Here is an 8,387-nt window from a genome sequence, read left to right on the forward strand (position 1 = left end):
CGCGAGAAGAAAGGTTCCGGCCTGAGCCCGGCTACCTCGGCGGCAGGAAAAAGGTTCCGGCCTCAGCTGGCGCACCTGGCGGAGGAGGAACCCCGCGACGAGCTCACGGGCACCTCTGTCTCCCAGCAAAGCTTGGAGGGTTTAGCAGCGTGGAGAGCTCAGCGAGCTCTCCTGTGCCTGTTTGGGGCGTGTGGGCTCCAGGAGCGTGAGTACCGGGAAGCTGGGAGGCTCCTTCCTTTCTGGTGGCTACCTCACTGAGAGCGGGCGGTTTGGTTGCGGGGAACGTGGAGGCGAGCCACCCTTGACCTTTGACTGCAAGGACTCACCTTGAGCAGGACAGAGGCACTTGGACGGTGACCCTCGGTGTGCAATAAGTGCTGACACAGAGCAGGTGTGCAAGGCATAGAGCTAGAGGCCAGAGGCTTTTCTTCTCCAACCTTCAGTCACCTCTTTGTAAAGTGAAGCCAGCATCCTCCTCGGAGTTTACTGTGAAAATTAAGTGAGCTGACGCCGGCTGTGTTTTGATGTCGCTTGGCTCCTAGTAAGTGGCCAATAAATGGTAGTAATCGTTAATAATGTTATTATTATAATCACTCATATTTGTGGTGGTGGAAGAGACTGTAGAGAAAAGGCGTCACCTGTGCAGAGACTTGAAGGATGAATAGGAACTTTAGATGGAGACAAAGGTGAAAGAGTGGCCCTAATGCCTTCCTTCATGCATAGTTTTTAATTGTATCGTCTTGAGCCATAGCTATTAAAATTGACAAGTCAGTCAATGAGTTTCTTCTGCATTTTTGGTTCATGGTTCTGTTTTGTGTTGTTTTTTGAGATGGGGGTCTGCTATGTTGCCCAGGCTGGATTGCAGTGGCTATTCAGAGGCGCCATCCTAGCTCATTACAGACTGGAACGCCAGGGCACAAACGATCCTCCCGGGCTCCGCCTCCTGAGTAGCTGGGACTGTAGGCACGTGCCACCATGCCTGGCCTAAGGATATTCAAAATGTCATTGATTTCTTCAAGATTTTTTTTTTCATAAAGAGGATGCACAAGTAGAATGTGTATTAAAACTGGTTTTAATGGTCATCAAGATAAAAATATTTTCGTAATACTAAAATGTTATTTGCCTTTTCACTCTCACTTTCTCATGAGTTGCATACAGTTGAGTTTGCTAGACTGTGATATTGCAACGGAATAAATGCAGAACAGCTGTTTTCTATTAAGCCAGACTTCAAAAAAAGATTTTCAAAAACATCAAAAGTTTTTGTTTTAATTTCTCATATAGTGAATGTCGATAATGTCAATATAAACAAAAATTGTTTAGAGCCCTTAATAATTTTTAAGTGTGCAAAAGAGTTGAGACCAAAAGTTTGAGAACCACTGTGTTAAATAAAGTGTATCAGAAATAGATGTCAAGAAAGTATATATTTACCAGAAAGGAGGAAGGAAAAGTTTTTTTGTTTTTTTTTTTTTTTTTGTTTTTGTTTTTTTTAGACGGAGTCCGGCTCTGTCGCCCAGGCTGGAGTGCAGTGGCGCGATCTCGGCTCACTGCAAGCTCCGCCTCCCGGGTTCACCGTTCTTCTGCCTCAGCCTTCCCAGTAGCTGGGACTACAGGCGCTCGCCACCATGCCCGGCTATTTTTTTTTGTAATTTTAGTAGAGACGGGGTTTCACCATGTTAGCCAGGATGGTCTCCATCTGCTGACCTTGTGATCCTCCCGCCTCTGCCTCCCAAAGTGCTGGGATTACAGGCGTGAGCCACCGCACCCAGCCAGGAAAAGATTATTTAAACCCAAACTGTAGCCACTTCCTGCAGTTTAAGGAAAATGAATTTCCACACAGCTTTCTTCCACCTACTGTGAAAAAGAGAAAGAAATTACAAAACCTCTGCCAATGATTCTATCTTGCATAAATGGCCCTTTGTTTAATCCAGACGTTAATCTGTTTTTGGCTATGCACAGTTAAGCTTGGGGCAGAGTCGAAGGAAAGGGAGATTGCCCTGCGTAATAAAGTGAGGGGGATTGAATTGGGGGGAGAAAAAGAGAAGCCAGAACCCAGGGAGGGGGCCAGGAAAGTACAAAGTAGGTAACTGGGAAGGATCTTTGAGTGGGAGGGAGGCTGAACTACATCAAGCCTTCAGTGAGTGGTGCCTTGTGTGAACAGCATGTTTCTTGCAGTTGGACATTTTGGGTAGAAGGGTAAGGACAAAGATCTAAGTTTTCTGTCTGGATTTGCAAGAGCAGAGAAGATTGTGGTGGATATAAGACCCAAGTTGAGCTCAAAACATCAGGTTGTAAATCCACAAGTGACCACAGTGCATAAAATTCCTAGATAAGTCACAAAGATCTTGAGGAGGCTGCTGAACTTTCCACAGACCGTGGGATATGGGGTTGTGCTTTTTAAATTTTGTGTTTATTCTTTAATTTCAAAGAGCAAAGTGACTTCAGTTGACAGTTGACTAGTAACTATATTAAGCCCCATAAAGCTGAGAGGGGATGTGGATTAAAAGGATGAGCAGAAATATAAGAGTATACTACTGCAGCTCCAGGGTTCAAACGATCCTCCTGGCTCAGCCTCCTGAGTGTCTGGGACTATAGGTGCATGCCACCATGCCTGGGCTGTTGTATGTAGTACTCAACTGCCCAGTTGGATGTAGTACACAAATTATGTTTTCTTTATGCATTCAGCAAACATTCATCGGGCCAGACACTGTTTTGAAAAATACACAGTCGACTCTTGAACAACACAGGCTTGAACTGCATGCGACCACTAATACTCAGACTTTCTTCTGGCTTTGCAACCCCTAAGACAGTAAGACCAACCCCTCCTGCTCCTCAGCCTACTGGAAGTGATGATGGTGAGGATGAAGACCTTTATTTTATGATGATTCACTTCTATTTAATGGATAGTAAATTTATTTTCCCTTCTGATTATTTTAATACCATTTTCTCTAGCTTACTTTATGGATAGGATACAATATCTAATACGTATGACATACAAAATATGTGTTAAGCAACTGTTGATGTTATTGATAAGGATTCTGGTCAACAGTAGGCTATTATTAGTTAAGACATTAGGGAGTCAGAAGTTATACACGAATTTCCAACTGTGAAGCGTGGAGGACTCATCAAGGATCAACTGTATTGGCATCCCTAAATATTACTCCCTACAGCAGAAACTCCTATACAAGGAGACTAGATGTAGGCTGCCAGTGAAAACCAACGTATCATTTCTGGGCAGCAAATTTAGGAGCTAATGTATGATTCACCATGCTCTCTTTTCCCTCTGCCGTGACAACCCCTAATGTTCCAATGTTCCATCAGCCTGAGTCCTTAAGTAAATATGACACGGAGCATAGCCAACCAGGGACATTGTATTAGTCAGAGTTCTCTAGAGGGACAGAACTAATAGGATAGATGTATATATGAAGGGGAGCTTATTAAGGAGTATTGACTCACACCGTCACAAGGTGAGGTCCCACAATAGCCTCTCTGCAAGCTGAGGAACAAGGAGAGCCAGTCCAAGTCCCAAAGCTGAAGAACTTGGAGTCTGATATTCCAGGACAAGAAGCATCCAGCACGGGAGAAAGATGTAGCCCAGAAGACTAAGCCAGTCTAGTCTTCCATGTTCTTCTGCCTGCTTTTCGTCTGGCCATGCTGGCAGCTGATTAGATTGTACCCACCCAGATTGAGAGTAGGTCTGCCTTTCCCAGTTCGCTGACTCAAATGTTAATCTCCTTTGGCAACACCCTCACAGACACACCCAGGAACAATACTTTGCATCCTTCCATCGAGTTGGCACTCAGTTTTTTTTTAATTTTATTATTATATTTTAAATTATAGGGTACATGTGCACAACGTGCAGGTTTGTTACATATGTATACATGTGCCATGTTGGTGTGCTGCACCCATTAACTAGTCATTTACATTAGGCATATCTCCTAATGCTATCCCTCTCCCCTCACCACATCCCATGACAGGCCCTGGTGTGTGATGTTCCCCTTCCTGTGTCCAAGTGTTCTCATTGTTCAATTCCCGCCTATAAGTGAGAACATGTAGTGTTTGGTTTTCTGTCCTTGCGATAGTTTGCTGAGAATGATGGTTTCCAGCTTCATCCATGTCCCTACAAAGGACATGAACTCATCCTTTTTTATGGCTGCATAGTATTGCGTGGTGTGTATGTGCCACATTTTCTTAATCCAGTCTATCATTGATGGGCATTTGGGTTGGTTCCAAGTCTTTGCTATTGTGAATAGTGCCACAATAAACATACGTGTGCATGTGTCTTTATAGCAGCATGATTTACAATCCTTTGGTTATATAAACCCAGTAATGGGATGGCTGGATCAAATGTTATTTCTAGTTCTAGATCCTTGAGGAATCGCCACACTGTCTTCCACAATGGTTGAACTAGTTTACACTCCCAAAAACAGTGTAAAGGTGTTCTTATTTCTCCACCTCCTCTCCAGCACCTGTTGTTTCCTGACTATTTAATGATCGCCATTTTAACTGGTGTGAGATGGCATCTCATTGTGGTTTTGATTTGCATTTCTCTGATGGCCAGTGATGATAAGCATTTTTTCGTGTGTCTGTTGGCTGCATAAATGTCTTCTTTTGAGAAGTGTCTATTCATATCCTTTGCCCACTTTTTGATGGGGTTGTTTGATTCTTTTCTTGTAAATTTGTTTATATGTAGATTCTGGATATTATCCCTTTGTCAGATGAGTAGATTGCAAAAATTTTCTCCCATTCTGTAGGTTGCCTATTCACTCTGATGGTAGTTTCTTTTGCTGTGCAGCTCTTTAGTTTAATTCGATCCCATTTGTCAATTTTGGCTTTTGTTGCCATTGCTTTTAGTGTTTTAGACATGAAGTCCTTGCCCATGCCTATGTCCTGAATGGTACTACCTAGGTTTTCTTCTAGGGTTTTTATGGTTTTAGGTCTAATATTTAAATCTTTAATCCACCTTGAATTAATTTTTGTATAAGGTGTAAGGAAGGGATCCAGTGTCAGCTTTCTACATATGGCTAGCCAATTTTCCCAGCACCATTTATTACGTAGGGAATCCTTTCCTCATTTCTTGTTTTTGTCAGGTTTGTCAAAAATCAGATGGTTGTAAATGTGTGGTATTATTTCTGAGGGCTCTGTTCTGTTCCATTGGTCAATATCTCTGTTTTGGTACCAGTACCATCCTGTTTTGGTTACTGTAGCCTTGTAGTATAGTTTGAAGTCAGGTAGCGTGATGCCTCCAACTTTGTTCTTTTGGCTTAGGACTGTCTTGGCAATGCAGGCTCTTTTTTGGTTCCACATGAACTTTAAAGTAGTTTTTTCCAATTCTGTGAAGAAAGTCATTGGTAACTTGATGGGGATGGCATTGAATCTATAAATTACTTTGGGCAGTATGGCCATTTTCACAATATTGATTATTCCTATCCATGAGCATGGAATGTTCTTCCATTTGTTTGGCATTGATACTCAATATTAACCATCACAGACATGTACTAAGATTGAGAATTGTCCACAGATTTGTGGGTGTTTGTTAACTGCAGCATCATTAGCCTGTCCTGACTGATGACAACCAATATCGAGGTATCTACCAAAACAAGAATATTAGATGTATTCTACACTCACCATCTTAATAGTATTATTCCTCAGTGAATGAAGCATGGAGAGGAAAGAACAGTTGTGCCTAAACCTAACCAGTGGAAAAGACCAGGCTGGCAGGGTCGGAGTGGCAGAAACCTTGGAAGACTGTGACCATGGCAGGGTAGAATTTATAATGCAAGAGGAAAGGCCTTCAAAAACATATGCCTTCACATTAGGAAGTAAACTTAATGAAATTCATTGAAAACCATTTTTCCCCCTTAGGGACTCTGGAAAGGACTCTGACTCTAGGGTTGAGAAGCTCAAAGAAGAAACTTTTGTTCCCAATAGGGAACCTAGATAAAGAATTCAGGAGGCCGAGACGGGCGGATCACGAGGTCAGGAGATCGAGACCATCCTGACTAACACGGCGAAACCCCGTCTCTACTAAAAAATACAAAAAACTAGCCGGGCGAGTTGGCGGGCACCTGCAGTCCCAGCTACTTGGGAGGCTGAGGCAGGAGAATGGCGTAAACCCGGGAGGCGGAGCTTGCAGTGAGCTGAGATCCGGCCACTGCACTCCAGCCTGGGCGACAGAGCGAGACTCCGTCTCAAAAAAAAAAAAAAAGAATTCAGGGTGGATTTCTTTTGGGCTTGCTTTCTTTCTTTCTTTCTTTCTTTCTTTCTTTCTTTCTTTCTTTCTTTCTTTCTTCTTTCTTTCTTTCTTTCTTTCTTTCTTTTCTTTTCTTTTCTTTTCTTTTCTTTTCTTTTCTTTTCTTTCTTTTTTCTTTCCTTCCTTCCTTCCTTCCTTCCTTCCTTTCCTCCCTCCCTCCCTCCCTCCCTCCCTCCTTCCTTCCTTCTCTCTCTTTCTCTCTCTTTCTTTTCTTTCTTTCTTTCTTTCTTTTTTTTTTTGAGACGGACTTTTGCTCTTGTTGCCCAGGCTGGAGTGCAATGGCGTGATCTCGGATCACTGCAACCTCCACCTCCTGGGTTCAAGCAATTCTCCTGCCTCAGCCTCCCAAGTAGCTGGGATTACAGATGTCCTCCACCATGCCCAGCTAATTTTGGGGGGGATATGTATTTTTAGTAGAGATAGGGTTTCACCATGTTGGCCAGACTGGCCTCGAACTCATGACCTCAGGTGATCCACCCACCTCGGCCTCCCAAAGTGCTGGAATTACAGGTATGAGCCATTGAGCTCAGCCCAAGGTGGGTTTCTTCCAGCAGCGCCCCCAGGAGTTTAGCTTTGAAACAGATGTACACAAAAAGGGAGGGAAAGGCAGGAAGCAAAGAGGAGGTTGTCACGGTCCAGCCCTTTGAGGTGTGGCCTTTGTCCGCCAACTACCTGTTGAAGTAATATGGTTTGGCTATAACTCCACCCAAATTTCATCTCGAATTGTGATCAGAATTACATCGCCATGTGTCAGGAGAGGGACCTGGTGGGAGGTGATTGGATCATGGGGACAGTTTCCCTCATGCTGTTCTCATGATAGTGAGTGAGTTTTCATGAAATCTGATGGTTTTATAAGGGGCTCTTGCCCCTTCACTCTCTCTCTCCTGCTGCTATGTGAAGAAGGTACCTGCTTCTCCTTCACCTTCCACCATGATTTTAAGTTTCCTGAGGCCTCCCCAGCCATGCAGAACTGTGAGTCAATTAAGCCTCTTTCCTTTATAAATTACCCAGTCTCAGGTAGTATTTTTATAGCAATGTGAAAACGTACTAATACACAGAGGGTACCTAAAGGAGGGGCTGCCACTACCTCATTCCTACCTGATTCTTATTCTGGATCCTGAGCCCTTTGCCCTAGCCTGCTGGCTTGTTTTATCCTACTTTCTGTCTCCTCCCACCCTGTAATGAGCTAAATGTTGGCCCCCCAAAAGATATGTCCACATCCTGATCCCTAGAACCCATGAACCTGACCTTACTAGGAAAAGAATTCTCTCCAGATATAGTTAAATTAAGGACCTTGAAATGAAGAAATGACTTTGGATTATCCTGGTGAGCCCTAAATCCAATAGCAAATATCTTTAAAACAGACACACAGAATAGAAGACCATGTGAAGACAGAGGCAGATGCTGGAGAGATACAGCCACAGGCCTGTGAATGCTGATGACCACCAGAAACCGGAGGAAGCAAGGAAGAATTCTCCCCGAGAGTCTCTGAAGGAAGCGTGGCCCTGCCAACACCTTGATTTTGGACTTCTGTCCTTCAGGACTGTAAAAAACAAATTTCTGTTAAATCATGAAGCTTGTGGTCATTTGTTACTGCAACCATAGGAAATTAATGTGCACCCTAACTCTTTTCCCTGCCCATCCTTCCTCAATTACCTGTTCTCTACTTCCTGGGTGTGGCCCTCAGCCCCTGTTTGTGTTCTTAGCCCTGCAGGTAAGCCACCTTCAGCTTCACTGGGTCTGTACCTTTCTTGTGGTTGATAAGTCCTGCAGCTGCCTAGCCTGGTGCTCTTCTTTCCTTCCCCATCTCTTCTTTGATCTCCCCTTGGAGAATCACAACTGACCAGTCAGGTAGCGTGATGCCTCCAACTTTGTTCTTTTGGCTTAGGACTGTCTTGGCAATGCAGGCTCTTTTTTGGTTCCACATGAACTTTAAAGTAGTTTTTTCCAATTCTGTGAAGAAAGTCATTGGTAACTTGATGGGGATGGCATTGAATCTATAAATTACTTTGGGCAGTATGGCCATTTTCACAATATTGATTATTCCTATCCATGAGCATGGAATGTTCTTCCATTCCAGGCCCCCTGTCCCACAAGGAAAACTGGAGGCCAGAATGAACTGAATCTAACCAAAAAG

The 8,387-nt window shown here is 43.6% G+C and overlaps 1 long non-coding RNA gene across 1 annotated transcript; it reads left to right on the top strand.

Annotated features, from left to right (window-relative positions):
- The first annotated feature begins 46 nt into the window (after nt 1-46).
- Nucleotides 47-8,144, top strand: LOC104657713. The gene is made up of 3 exons (XR_004055145.1): nt 47-541; nt 2,683-2,852; nt 7,615-8,144. It is a non-coding gene; the product is annotated as an uncharacterized LOC104657713 (long non-coding RNA).
- Nucleotides 8,145-8,387: the final 243 nt, after the last annotated feature.

Source organism: Rhinopithecus roxellana, chromosome 2 (genome assembly GCF_007565055.1).
Source record: "Rhinopithecus roxellana isolate Shanxi Qingling chromosome 2, ASM756505v1, whole genome shotgun sequence".
Lineage (NCBI taxonomy): Eukaryota > Metazoa > Chordata > Mammalia > Primates > Cercopithecidae > Rhinopithecus > Rhinopithecus roxellana.